The sequence below is a fragment of the Pleurodeles waltl genome, chromosome 5 (genome assembly GCF_031143425.1).
Source record: "Pleurodeles waltl isolate 20211129_DDA chromosome 5, aPleWal1.hap1.20221129, whole genome shotgun sequence".
Classification (NCBI taxonomy): Eukaryota; Metazoa; Chordata; class Amphibia; order Caudata; family Salamandridae; genus Pleurodeles; species Pleurodeles waltl.
In genome coordinates, this window is record NC_090444.1 from 792513496 (window position 1) to 792528009 (window position 14514).

Below are 14514 nucleotides of genomic sequence, written 5' to 3' on the forward strand. Positions count from 1 at the left end.
TTCTGCGGATCCCCCCCGGGCCCCATTCTCACCCCGGCCCCCCTTAAAAATAAAATTGTGAAGTATTCCCAGAACAAAAGCCTTCACTCTGCCACAGCCAAGAGGCTGACCGTTCTAAAAAATGTTAAAGTCTCCTGGGAAGGCAGAAGTTTCTCCTATACGACCCGCTGTCTTTGGAATCAAATTCCATAGTACTTACGAAACCAGCATGACATTTTACTCACCACATGTAGCTTATCTGGGCTGCCGAGACACCATTGGGCATTTGTGCACTTCACAAATAAATCAAAACAAATTCTCTCACTACTTCACATCTCTCGCTACATTGTTTTCTTTATATCTTAGCACGTCTCTCCCATTTGTTTTACTCAGTATGGTTAGACGTAACTCTCTAACAAGAGAAGTTGCATACATATATAAAATGACAAGGGAGAGAAGGCAGTGGGCGGGAAAGTAGGAGAAAATGATTAGATTTTAACCAATGGAATGGTGAAAATCCACAGAGCAGTGCTATGATTATCACTGTTGCAACAAGACTGGCTGTAGTGAAGAGGAATATATTTGTTGTTACAACTATATAGACATTAAAGCTATAATTTCAAGTACACCAGGCATGTTTTTTTTTATATTACGCACTAGTCCACTAAACACCTAACAAAACACCATTGGCATGTTTTATTTACCATGGTGTCAACAGGCCTGATAGTCACTGAATTACACATAAAATTTTATTATAAGTTTTTAAAAAAACTAGATCCAATCATTAAAAATGGCTTTATCAATGCTTGTTCAACTTTCTTTTTGGAATTTGGCTTGCGGAAACCAGGCAGCTGTTTTTCCATGCCCTTGTTTCCAAAGATTTACACTCAATTCAATTTTTTTGGGGCTTCGCGAAGGCTTGAATAGGCCAAAAAGGGGGAGTAGATTCAAAGTTGTTCCAAACAGAGGCCCTAATATATATCTCGCCCAGGGCCTCAAAAATTCTTAAGCTGTCACTCATGGCAAGCACCTTGCAACCCACTAGGTTGATCACCCTCGCCTCACTGTAAAGCATAACGGTAACAGTGGCACAAAACTGTGGCATTTCTTTCAGTGGGATGCTGCACCTGTGTGGCCCCCTAATAAGAAGGAAGAGTTATCCTCTTTCATCGGCAGGCGCGGCCAGCCCTGCTACGGGAGGGAGGCTGGGAGCTCTATAACTTGGCAGCTCCAGCTTCGGGGGCGGCGGGAGAGCTGAGCTGTGAGTGCAGCAGGGAGGGGGAGGAAGGGGCGGGAGTGCAGTTGGAGCAGGGCTGGCTCACGCTGCTGTCGCGGGTGTTGTTGTGCTGCCGGCGGTGTCTGCGGCTAATAGTGCCGCTTCCTGGGGCTGCGGCAGTTGTCGGGCCGCAGTGAGGGGCTTGCACGGCGCCTGCGGACAGCGCCACTAGGCCAGGAGTCAGAGCAGCGGAGCTCGTCCCAGTCTCTTCCCGACTGGCATCCCTTGCTCTCCCTGGCAGGGGGCGGAGGACTCGCCGTGCGAGACATGCCGGGTGTACCCGTGGAGGGAGCACACGAGGGAGCTGGAGGGAGCCGACAGCTGGGAGGAGTCGCGGCCGGTAGGTGCGCTGCTGCTGCACTCGGTGCTTCTCTCTTCGGGGCCTAGCGTGCTGCATTGTTAATCTTGCGTCGTCTGTTAGTCCGGGTCAGCCGTGGGAGACCTGGAGCAGTGAACCATCAAGTCCAGTTCTTTGGGTTATTATTTCATGTAATAATAACGTCGGCGTTGTATGCCCCTGAGGATGGAGGAAACATATGGTGCATCTCTTGCGCACAAAATCTCAGACACACGCTGATGTAGCCCACGGAAATGCACGCGGGCAAACCCAAGTCCAGCTGCACCGTAAGAAAGATGAGCACATACCCAGGATAAAAACATACGCGGTGTGTTGACAGTAGCTGCCCTGTGCATGGACAGCTCCCGCCCTGACACTGAAGGCGATGGACGGTTCTCTCCCACTGAAGCTTCCTGAGATTTTACCACTGGTAGTGAGACTTAACCCTCAGATTCTCCCACATTCGAGTCATTTTCGCCCTTTAACCAGGCGAATTGCGTCCTGTAGACCTGAATAGGTTCACCACATTGGAACACACACATGATCTTCCTGAAAAAAATGTTAGTGGCACCAGCTTTCAAAACCAGTTTCAATCCTACTAGAGACTTAAGAGAGAGAATTAAGGGCGAGGAGGAAGATGTGCGTCTTCATCCCCTATAAATATTCCGACAGGAGAGGATACGCCCCACCCATTATTGTCCCCCTCTTGAACAGGCTGTAGAACCCAGTAAGCAAAATGTCCTTTAACTTTGCCTGGAGCAGAGGGATGCAAACGGACACAGCACCCTATTGCCCACCTTTTGCTTTTTGTTCCAATTGGGAACTCGTGACTGTAGCTGTGCTGGAGTCAGCATGTGCCGAGCAGGGGTGCGGGATGGGAAACCGTGGGCTGCATTATGTGCACGCGAGGTGAGCTCGATGGACTCGGCTGTGGGGGCAGAAGGGGCGCCCTCGAAGGGAACGCGTGCGAAGTGCTGGTGGCAGGGGTGTGCGCCACTGTTGTTTATATTCCAAGCACCGCTGCAAGAAAAGTAAGATGTTCTTTGACTGTGTGTTGAGTTCACTGTTGATGTAGCTCGTCTTTGGCCATATAACCGAACACAACTAGCGTAGGCGAGTAAGAAGCCCATGGGTTGCATTCACGTAATATGACCGGCATGCTAAGTACATAGACCATACAGGTTTATAAAAGCGCTTCGACGCCTCGTCAGGGGTAGTAAGCGCTATATAAATACGATTACAAAGCAATACAATATGTCACTCTGTGTGTCGTTCAAAATAGCTTGTGCCTCGCATAAAAACGCACATACCGCCTAACATTCTGCATATGACGCAGTTATGTACGCCATAAAATACTATGCCATGCGCGAAAAAATCAAGCAGTTTAGGAATCAAAGATGGCGAACGAAGACTCATTGTAAAGTGGTTGTGAATTGTAGTTCCTCCTGTGACAGGGCACTCTAACAATCAACAGCCCTGGTTAATATGCTAAAATCAAATTTATGGCGCCATTAATATACGTCCTTACCACTTGCTGAGTTCCCCCCTTGGTATTAGAGATATGAATATAAATAGTGCAGATTGCGTTTTGCATTGCAGATGGCTGTGAGCTGGATATGAACAGAGCAGCAGTATGTCAGCATAGCAGCAACAAGGGAGGGCCTCTGTTGGGTCTCCTTATTCTGAACGTGGGTGGCGTGACTGCTGGTGAGTTATTGGGCAATGGTTCATTCAGGTTGTGGTAGAGCCTAGGGAATGGCAAGATGGGACTTACTGTCTATCAGGATGGACGTTCAAGCTTATCTTTGCTTTATTGTTGGTCTGAATTTGTAAAGAGTTTTCAAGTACACGAGACACATTATTAGGCCTGTAGTTAGATTTGATCGTCTGATTGTCCTAAATTATACGTACAGCATTCTTACTCATAGAGGCTTTCAGCTAGTCTTCATCCTTCATCCACTGGTTTGTTATTGTCTCGTTCACATTTTTCGTCTGCCCACTACATCACACAACAAGAAGCAAGGAATCAGTCTGCTTCATCCCTTGGTTAGTTTCACTGTGAGTTATGGCATTCTGACCTTTCAAAAGAAGCATGTCTACACATAAAGTAGTTCCCTTCAGTGGCAAAGGGCTACTATGGCATTCTACGCTTTTTGAGACCCCAAAAGTATTTTTGCTTTTAGCCATTTGTTTTTTAGGTTGATGAGGGCCCACCAACTTCCTCTTTAAAAAAGTTTTGCAAAAGCGATGACAAAACAAAATAAACACTGACAAAGCCAAAAGACTGACAGCGAACACCACACTAATCTGCGTTCCCAATGCTTGTTTACTGTCTTCTTGTGTAGTATGGGAACCATCAGCGAGGAATACCAAGGCTAATGCTCGAAAAAGCTAGCTAAACCGAGGTTAATATGGTATTTTGCTTCCATTGCGGACCTTTGATTTTGTATTGCCAGTTTCCCATTAATTATTAAGGAAGTTCTCTTGTGGGGAATTGGACAAGTCTAATACCACTCCCTGTGTGCCTCTCTGTCGCCATGTTTGTTCTGTTACATCGCAATAACCAATTTTTCCACTGTAAGCAGTCTTAGACACACGTTAAAATGGCGTGTGGAGCTTCTGCCACACCTATAATTTATGATAAGTGGTCAGCTGTTGAGCTACGACCTTTAAAATTGTTTATTGGCTGACCATGTCTGAGGCTCATGATTTGGCATACACATTCTATCTGTGAGACACGGTGTAGAGGAATGTTTAGCATTTTGTGAAGGCCTTAGGTTGGGTGTCAGAGGCATATACGTCTGCTAATCAATACCATTTCTCACTTCTAAGACCACTGGTACCCACACATTATAACATTCAAGGCAAAGCATTGGCTTGTTGAAAAAACTGCCTTTTTTAAATGCACCAAACAGGTGTAACTCTTGTTTTAAAATTGTATTTTGACTCATTCACAAGGTAAACTCTAAATGCATGGAAAATATTAATGTGCTTTACATTAGTAATAACTTCAAAGTTCTTTTCACATTTCCATTCGGAATAAAGGAGGGCAGAAGCAGGTTGTCAAAGTCCTTCTTATGATGAAGTGACATTGATGCACATTGCATATGCAGATTTTTCCTTCTCTCATTTTTATTAGGACTTGGTCCTGGCTATCAGGGTTAGAGGGATAACAAGCTTGAGCTCCCACTACTCTTTGGCTGACACTACAAAAAAATGATTCGTTAGGGTTTGATGTGCAAAGATTGCATTAAAAAAGTGGTCACAAATTGCTCACCCACTTTTTACAAATGCAGCCTGATTTTTCAATCCAATCTATGTACAAATAAGTTGAGTCACAAAATACCACATATCCACAGGTTGCGGAACAGCCTCATTAATTAATATGAATTAATCAGGTTACAGTGTGCAACCCCTCTGTGATAGGCTACAATCACAGAGATGATGGCCGTCAAGGGACAGGATACCATCATCCCTGTGATTGCTTTCCAAAATGTAAACCTTTTTTTAACCCCTTAGCTGCTATTACTACCCCCAATCACACCCCTTGATGCCCCCACGCCACCCTCCATTCTGGGCCCTTTTCTGGCTATTTCAGGTAATTTGAGCTTAGGGCTTCCCAACTTTTTTCCAGAGTGGGTATCCAAGTCAAATTTGCTTACTTTTTCCCCAACTTCCTGTGCAATCTAAAGGTACCCAGGGTTTGTGGATTCCCTTGGAAGGGAGCGAAAAAATAGCCAAAACATAGCAAAATATTTAGTTTTTTGAAGAAATAGGGAAAAACTGGCCCCTTTTTCCCAAAGTGGGTAGCTCTAGATTTTGGACCCTAGCTCAGCTGGCACGTAGGGAAACCTAGCCAGCCTGTGCATTTTTCAAAACTAGACACCTAGGGGTATCCAGGGTGGGCTGATTTGCATGGCTCTCACCATGTGTTTTTAACCAGAATACCTTGCAAACTTCAAACTTCTACTAAAAAACAAAAACATTTTCCTAACATTTCTGTGATGTAAGTTCTGGAATCTGCAGGGAGCCAACAACTTCCATCCGCCTGGCATTCCCCTAAGTGCCCCGATAAAAATGCTACCTCACTTGTGTGGGTAGGCCTAGTGCCCGTGTCAGGAAACAGCCCAAAATATAACATGGATGCATCTTAGGGGTATCCAGGGTGAGCTGACTTGTGTGGCTCTCACCACAAGTTTTACCCAGAATCCCTTGCAAACCTCAAATGTTGACTAAAAAACAAATTTTTGTCACATTTCTGTGATGGAAAGTTCTGGAACCTGTGGGGAGCCACAGACTTCGTTCCACCGGGGATTCCCTTAAGTCTTCCGATAAAATGGTACCTCACTTGTGTGGATAGATCTAGTGCCCACAACAGGAAGCGGCCCAAAATGCAACATGGACGTATCACATTTTTCCACCGAAAACCAACCCTTTTTTTCCAATATGGGTAGCTCCAGATTTTGGATCCTAGTTCAGCTGGCACATAGGAAAACCTAGCAAGCTAGTATGTTTTTGAAAACTAGACACCTAGGGGTATCCAGAGTGGGCTGACTTCTGTCGCTCTCACCATGTTTCTTTACCCAGAATCCCTTGCAACCCTCAAACTTTGATTAAAAAAACACATTTTCCTCACATTTCTGTGATGGAAAGTTCTGAAATTTGCAGAGAGCCATGGTATTTTTTTTTTAATTTGCCCCTCGAGATATCATCCCTGGTGTCTAGTGAGGTATCCTGCTGGCTGTGGGTCACAGTGTGACGGTGATCCACTGCCAGGAAGCCCTATTAAGAAGGCCTCATTTAAAAGGGTAGGGTCTTCCCTTTCAAATGAGCACTCCCTTGAGGCTGGGGAGGCTGTTTTGGCCTTTTTTCTCACCGGAGTGGGAGATGATGCTTACCTGTTCTTCCTGTCCACTTCAGTGGGGGGGGGGGAGTGACTTCAGCATGCCTCCATGGGTGCTGATGACACAACATCGGGGAGAGAAGCGTTTTTGTGTCTCCCCCAGAGGAAACAAAGAATCAGCACCGGAGGATTCACTGAAACTCTCCCAGGTGTTGGCTAATGGCTGACAGACACATATTGCATCGACCATTGGACGACACACCCTACGAAAGGGTTAAAGGACCCGTGCTGGTTTAAAAATATTTTTTCCCATTTTGGAAAACTTCAAGTAAGAGCAGCCAATGGTCTAGTGCACCACTGCCTACTCAACTTCAACATCAGTTCCCGAAGGGGACCTCTTCCCCCTTGCAAATCAGTTAAAAGCCCAACTTGGGAGTTGGTACAAATCAGTAATTAGAAGTGGGAATTATGGTTGCAAATCATTGGTATATAATTTACCAATTTTAATTTTCGAAGGAATGCCCTTAACTTTCCCCTTCGAGATTGTGATTTGTTATGCCTTTCTAAATGAAGTTTGTGATTCAGAAAAAGCTTTCCATCTTGCACATGGGGTTAGTACATGAGCAAAAGTGATTTAGCTGGTACATACTGTGTAAATCAGACCTCACGTTGCCTATCATCCAGCTTCCCCTTGGAACTACTGATATGAGCTCGGCCCTACCAATAATATGGTACACCTGGCTGCTTTGTAAGCAAGCAACCCTCCACCAAGGCCACTTTCTAGATTTTGGTTTTCATGGTATCAGTATTCAAGCTTTTATGGTGTACTAGCGGTGGCCTTGTTTTTCTCACTAATACAGTGAATGCCAGGTCTGAACAGGAGGAGATATTCCTACAAATCAACTTCTGAATTTGTTCTATGCATTTTGGAAATATAAGCTCAAATGCAGTTTATGATGTGTACATTTAGCTCTGGTCAGCCGTAAACGGGATGTGGGCCTCTTCCTACATAAAGAGGATTTTCCTTCAAAGATAACCCATGACACTCAGTGCAAAAACAGAGCCACTGTGTCTGAAAACAGCACGTCACATCTTAGAAAGTTGTATAGTGTACTTTGGTTGTGCAGCATTTCGCCTCACCTCTCATCGGGGAAAAGGTCAGTCTCTTTTGCTGAGCTCTCGCTGATCCTCTGACTGTGTCATTTGATAGGCCATGCACGCCACACAGCAGAAGCAAGCGTTATTGCCATTGGAGGCGCAACAGCACCAGTAGCTGAATATGCGTTGTCACCAATTTAATTTTAATGCGTTTTTACATAGCCCTTGATACAGCACTTCTAACACACACAATGTAATAGTATTTCATGTTGCTTAATTTATGGGTACTCAGTGTATCGACCTCCGAAGAATTAAATGCTGAATCAGCCATGTATGGAGTCGAAGCCAGGACCCGCAGATTCCCTGCAACTGTGAGGTTTTAACTCACCGAGCCGTCCTGCTGGCTGTCAAATGTTATGAGAATTAATTAATTGTATAATAATATAATGGCAGTAGTCATGTCTTCATTTTATAGTGCTGAAGCGCTGCGACGGGTCTTCAGATCTCATATTCTGGACCTGAAAATCCGAAACCTGGAGACAAAGCCCAAATACTTGTGATGAGCTGTGGGGCCTGCATGCAGTTGCTGTACCTGGCCCCAACACACCCTATACGTTTCTCATACTTCACCAAGAGGGGAAAAGAAAAACGCCTCCCAGCTGAAGTACAACAAAGCCTGTCCTTCCACTGCACCGCTGCCCCTTTAACCCTACAAAGCCAAGAAAAAAGCCCCTGCAACATTTACCACCTTTTTCAACATTGTAGTAAATGTGTGCAGAATCGGGCCTGCTGTTTCCCCAGAAGGGAGAAATCATGCGGAATTGCACCCAATAATCTTAGGTGCATGTTATTCCCCATTCCGGTGAGAAAACTTGGAATCACAGTAACCTTATGTGGATACATATGCTAGTATTGTAAATCCTGGCCCCTTGTCTCCCAGTGGACAGACCAGGATCTTGGAATTAGAGCCTTTGCGTGAACGAAAAACAAGGAACCCCCATTTGCCAGGAAATTGTCGATAAATGAGTTCAGAGACACAGGGCTTAGAGTTAATGAGCTTGATTAGATTACTCAGCATTTCGCTAAATTATTTAAGCACAACACATAAATACACATACATAAACATTTAACACAGACAAAATAAAAGGAGTGAAGCTTATATGGTACCTGTATTGTTGTACAATCTAGGGGCGTTGTCTTTAGTTTTCCTGCTAATACACCTGGGAATTCATCGTGTTCCTTTTAGAACATAAATGTGCATACACGCCAATCCTCCCGATTCAAGCGGGAGACTACCGATTTCAAGGCTAGTCTCCAACCTCCCGATTCCTGCATGCAGAAACTCAATCCGGAGTTTTGCAAAACTCCCAGAAATAAAATGTTGATGCCTGTTACACACGCTCCACTCTTTCCCTCCAAGAATTAGCCCTCAAAGTTGCTGTGCTTTCCGGAAACGTTTTTCCCACGCAGTACACAACTTCTCCCAATTAATAGCGATTTCACTTACCTTCCAAGTTCGCTGTAACTACTGAAGTAGCTTCTGTGAGATTAAAGGGCTTTCTCCTTCATAAGCATTATGGGAATGTAGTTTTGGTCTTCCATGAAGAGAAATCGCACCACAGCTCCATGTCAGATTCATTTTGTGCAGTACTTATTTGGTGAGTTAGGATTGTATACAGTGCATTGTGGGTTACGTAGTTCTCTCTAGAACGGCTGAAGCATTTGTATTTTTCAAAATTGTCTGTTGTCTTTAAAGTTAAATGTATTGCATGAATACGAAAACCCATGATCAGATAATGTCTACATTTGAATCTATCCTTCCAAAATTCGCGCACTAATGTAACTATAACTCGCATCCTTGCCATGCACAGTTTTCTCATCATGATTTTATTGCAAATGTTGCAATGATAATATCAAAGATGTAATAGAAAGTCTCATTAGTGATATACTATGTGGAATAATTAGCTGTACATGGCTAAGTCGCAAGTTATAGTTACCTTAGGGGGCGAATTATAGTTAGTTGAAATAACCCTAACTATGACTGCTGAATTTCTATGTTTTTGTATGAGTAAATTCAGAACCTAACTATAACATCCCTGTAACTTTTAGTTTTTTCAGTGGATTTTTATAGTTTTTTAACATAAAGTAATTTTAATTACTATGCGTTAATCCAATCACTGCTGAGCACGGCCTTGCGGTCTGGCTCTGCAGTCAAACCCTTATAACACCCCAACCCTGCGCTGTGCATGGCCTTTTGCTGTGCACGGAAGGGGTTGGCCACAGGGCCTGTCTCTGTCAGTGTATCTGTGAGTGGGCTCATAAGTGTCTAGTGAGTGTGTGAGTCTATGTGTGAGTCTGAGTAAGTGCAAGAATGTCTGAGTGGGTGTGTGAGTGGGCACCTGAGTTTCTGAGTGCATGCATGAGTGAATGAATTAGTGTATTAATGAGTCTGTGAATGTTTTTTTAATTTTTTTTTGCTTATTCCCTAATATTCCGGAATATTCTTGAATATTCGCGAATATCACGCATGGTGAAAAAAATAATTTAAAACCCATAATGTGACCCTCAAACACCGCTATACTCCAAACCCTGGGGTCATGTCACCTCCAACCTGACCCCTTATGCTACTTTTCATTTTGTTTTTCAGGCATGAGGACAGTGTCCTGGGACGTTAAAATTTCCGCTGCAACTTTCTGTTTAGGTGGTGGCCAGCCAATTACAGCGCTTCTATTTGCATGCGCATTCATGAATGTTTATGAATATTCGCGCCTCTAGATATACAAATTTGGATTTAAATTTTTTTTTTGAAGGTTTGTCAAATTACGCCAAAGATATAGGCAAGTCAAAAAAACTTTTTTCTATGAAAACATTGTCCTACCTGTAGATACCTGCTGGCGACCACTATTTCGTTGTATATATAGGGTAAAACCTGAATAGCTTTATTAGACTGGAGAACAATCTTTAAGATAGATTTTCCTTGTTTAAAAAAAAACCTGTTGAGCGCATTTTCGCAGAACAACTGAAGCTGTTCCCGGCTTCTTTTGACATAATCAGGTCTGGTTGTAGATATGAATGGCATGCCTTTTCTGAGGAGATTGATTTCTGCTTTACCAAGTGTCTTTGGAAAAAGGTTATAGATGGAGAATTAGTTCTTGTTGCTGCATCTGTAAGTTTGTCTCCTTGTGCCTTGTTCCTGATTCATCCATTGTTTCCCACGTCCTCTTTCTTGGCATCATCCTAGAAAACAGCCTCTGTGTGGACCTTCAAAGTTCTTGCTAGATGGGTCTGAGTCACTGCTGTTATGAAAACATTTCAGAGAAATTAATACATATCCTTCTGCGACTTCCCTGGTAATGTGGTAGGATACTGGTGTTCTCCTGTTGTTCATAACATTCCTTTTTTAAAGAGGGATAGGCCAATTTCAATCACAGGTTAGCTACATTCTTTTGCACTTTCACTGGTTTTAAATTTTCAATGGCAGGTTTTAAACAAATGTCGCTCTATTCTTTATTTACGGCTTCTTCCAGTTCTTTTATCGATCGCTATTATTTTTTATGTATTTTTGATCAAACATTACAACAACAACATATGGCCTGTATGTTTCTCTGGGAAAGTTGGCAACCCTACAAGACACAAGTGTCTTCAGCTGAGATTGAAAAGCTACGTTCAATATGACGTTTTTTCAATACTTGTTGAAAGTAGACTTCATTGGCAATGTGGCGAAACTTCTCGGGTTCTACCGGGCTTGAGTGGGGGGCGAGGGGGCGGCGTGGGCAGTTGAGGGCGGAAGGATGGTAGATGTTTATTGTTTTGGCCCAAAAAAATCTGTTGACTCGGCGGGTATTCATGAGGATGTCAGGTTTCCTCTGCCCTCACAGTATATCGTGATTCCCTTTATCACCTAACACTTCACTTCCTCGAGAAAAGAAAGAGGAGACACAGTTTTGACAAAATAAAACTGCTCCAGATTAATACGTTTATCTCCGTTACAAAGGTACCTGGAGAACGTTTAGTCAGATCATAAGAATATTTGTAGAATAGCAGCTGATATATTAAGGTGCTCCATCAGGGGAGGGCGCCCGCATCTTGCGATGCGCATCATGGACCGCCGGAGGGCATTCCCGCCTGTTTTCAAACATGTGTTAATGCAGGCCAGGAGGATGGGTGCTTGGAGAAGCACCTTAGCGCGTTGCCAGGCTGCATGTGTACCTGGTTAGCAATGACATAAACGTGTCCCGTCCGCACACCTAGATGCCGCCAGGTGCCTCATTTTTGCTCTTTTATTGTAGGCGAGGGCCTGAACTATGGGTCGAACTTCCTCCTTGTTCACTGAAGACTAGGCCCTTAGGATAAAATGTAAGTCATGTCCATGTCGTAGTAAGAGAGCTGTGAGCCCTAATGCAAGCAATGGGAATGGGCTTCCTATTCCCGGATTTGATAGTTAAAAACAGCTTCTACTGGGAATGCAGAGGGCCCCTTAAGCTGCTGGGCCCCAGCCTGCTGCATTATTGATAAGCTACATCCCCATGTAATTTGCATGTAATGGTGCTTGTATTAAGTGAACCTATTTGGGAAGCATCAGACTTTTGAAAAACGTGATAGTTACTAAGCAGTAATTCAGATGATTAAATACAGAAATGAATTGAATAGAGATTAAAATGCACTGTTGTCCATTTCCTTCTTAATAGTCCAACTGATGGCGCTTAGAAATGTTTCCAAGAATCATGTCATTGCATTAACACGTAGCACTTATGTATTCCCCTCCTGCGCTCTCCATCCACGGTTTCACGTCACTGATTGGCCATTTAAAGATACCTTAGAGCCTGATCTACAATACACTTGTCGCAAAATATCACCATGTGCCCCAGATCTTTGATTGTTCGCGGAGACAGCAACAGAAATTGTAAATAGGCTCCTCCCTACGTGAGCACCTGCCCATCCAGTCATCTGAATTTCAGCATCCACTTCAGGTACTTCAGTGTGCAGCACCTCCTGAATACAAAACACACCACTGAGAGCAAAGGTGCTATTGAACACTGATTCACACATTTATTAATACAGTGTAAAGGTCAAATTCCAGTTCACTTCCGCAGTGCAATTAAATTGACTCAAGTAAAACACTATTTACTGCTTCAAAGATTGCATGTTACAGTTACTTTTACATAAGCAAACACACCTTCTAGTTATCTGAAATTTACTACCATGCATCATGGTTTTGGTAAATATGTTTGTTTTAAAAACAAATATACATAAAAGTGCCATGACATAAACCATATATGCAGGTACACAGATAGTAATCTGCTCTTTACTAACATTATGATGCATGGTCCCTTCCACCACTCATTAGTACTAATTAATAGCATTTCAAAAGGTGCATCTGTACTTATACTTCCACGTTCTCCCCAACAACCACCATTTTATTCTCTTTCACTCTCCTCTATTACTTTAAAAAAAAAATTGTGTGCTACTTCCCTGTAATTAGCAATCCTTCTTTAAAATCGTGTTCTGAATATATTATAAATGTTTCGATTTTAATATTTGATTTTTGGGTCTGGCATTAGCCAAGACCTTTTGATTTTAATATAATTTTATATATAATAATATACTTTCTCATAGTGGCTTTCAGCCAGTCGTTTTCATCCAGAGGACTGTTGTTGAGTCCTTCACATTTTTTGGTCTCACCTGCAGACAGTGTATGTGCTGTCCTTGCTGCAGTGGGTATTGTTTACTTTTAAGGATTTGGAGCCTGCACAATGCTTACCATTCACTGGCATTATTGTCATTCTTCTTACTGCCTCCTAATTTGCCAGAGGGTGACAGGCGTCACTTTGTTTTCTGTGGAGCATGCACCAAACACTGATTGAGTCATCTTAATTAGTGTCCGTCCACTGCTCGGGCTGTGATCGAGGTACTATTTTGTCTTTCCCTCCCACCACCCTTGTCTGTGTGCTTCTGTCCCCTCCCACCTACCCCTTATCCATGTTGATTCTTCTTCTACCATCGCCCATTCCTAACTTCTGAGAAAGTTGTCATACAGTTCCCCAGTTTTCAGCTCTAGGATATCTTTCATGTAAACCTTCAACAGTCTGTCTGTTCAACTCTTCTCATAACATGGTGATTGTTACTCACTGTCATTCTCTATCATGATTGAGTACTGAACACCTCTGCTGCTCCTGCTTGGAAAAGGCTTTTAACATTTGTAGCGATCTCCTTCATCCCCAACAGGTATGATATATGTAACTCCCTCGCCTAGTAACCTCTCCTGGCCTAAAACACATTTAGTTATAAACAAACCAGTTCTCGCCCAAGTGTTGTAATTGTAATTGTATTTACATAGTGCTTACTACCGCTGACGAAGTGTTGAAGCGTTTTTCAGCGAGTAGAACCCAAAGGGATTAGTGGTGAATTAGTATAGGAAAATATGAGTTAATTTGAGCCATAGACATGTGAATCTTTTAGTTGAATTGAACAGGATAAGGCAGGATAGAACAGGGTAGAGTTTAGAAAGTCTTAATTGGGGGGCCATAGTAGTAATATGAGGTTTGGGATGAGTAAAAGGAGAGATGGAGGAGAGAAGAGTCTGTAGAAAGGGATTATGTAGATCATAGTAGGAAAAAAGTGGTTTAGGATGAGCCAAAAGAGGGCTACATGAGGGTTGAATTTAGAGAGGGTTGTTTGGAAGATCATAGTAGTAAACTGAGGTTTGGGGTGAGCTAGGAGGGATAAAGGAGGGAAGAGTTTAGAAAGGGTTATTTTGTAGATCATAGTGGTAGAATGAGGTTTGGGATGAGGCAGAGAGTGGAGATAGAGGATATATTGAGAGAGAGAGAGTGAAAGCAATTTTTTTTCTCGTTTCTCTTTTCTACTGTAGGAGTAAAGTAATAAATACATAGATACATGACAACATAGAAAGGGTATATACATATAATATATTGAGATTTAAAGTTGTATTATATAAACTCAGATTTTCAAGTGTGGCTG

General features: G+C 43.0%; 1 protein-coding gene across 2 annotated transcripts in view; it reads left to right on the forward strand.

Moving 5' to 3' along the window:
- The first annotated feature begins 1195 nt into the window (after positions 1-1195).
- Positions 1196-14514, forward strand: part of NCOA7 (nuclear receptor coactivator 7) — a 934107-nt gene continuing 920788 nt past the window's right edge. The window contains exon 1 of one of the 2 annotated variants that reach the window (XM_069234813.1): positions 1196-1595. The gene's annotated coding sequence lies outside the window, so the exon portion shown is untranslated. The remainder of the gene's footprint in view (positions 1596-14514) is intronic. The other variant, XM_069234809.1, reaches the window with a different exon arrangement.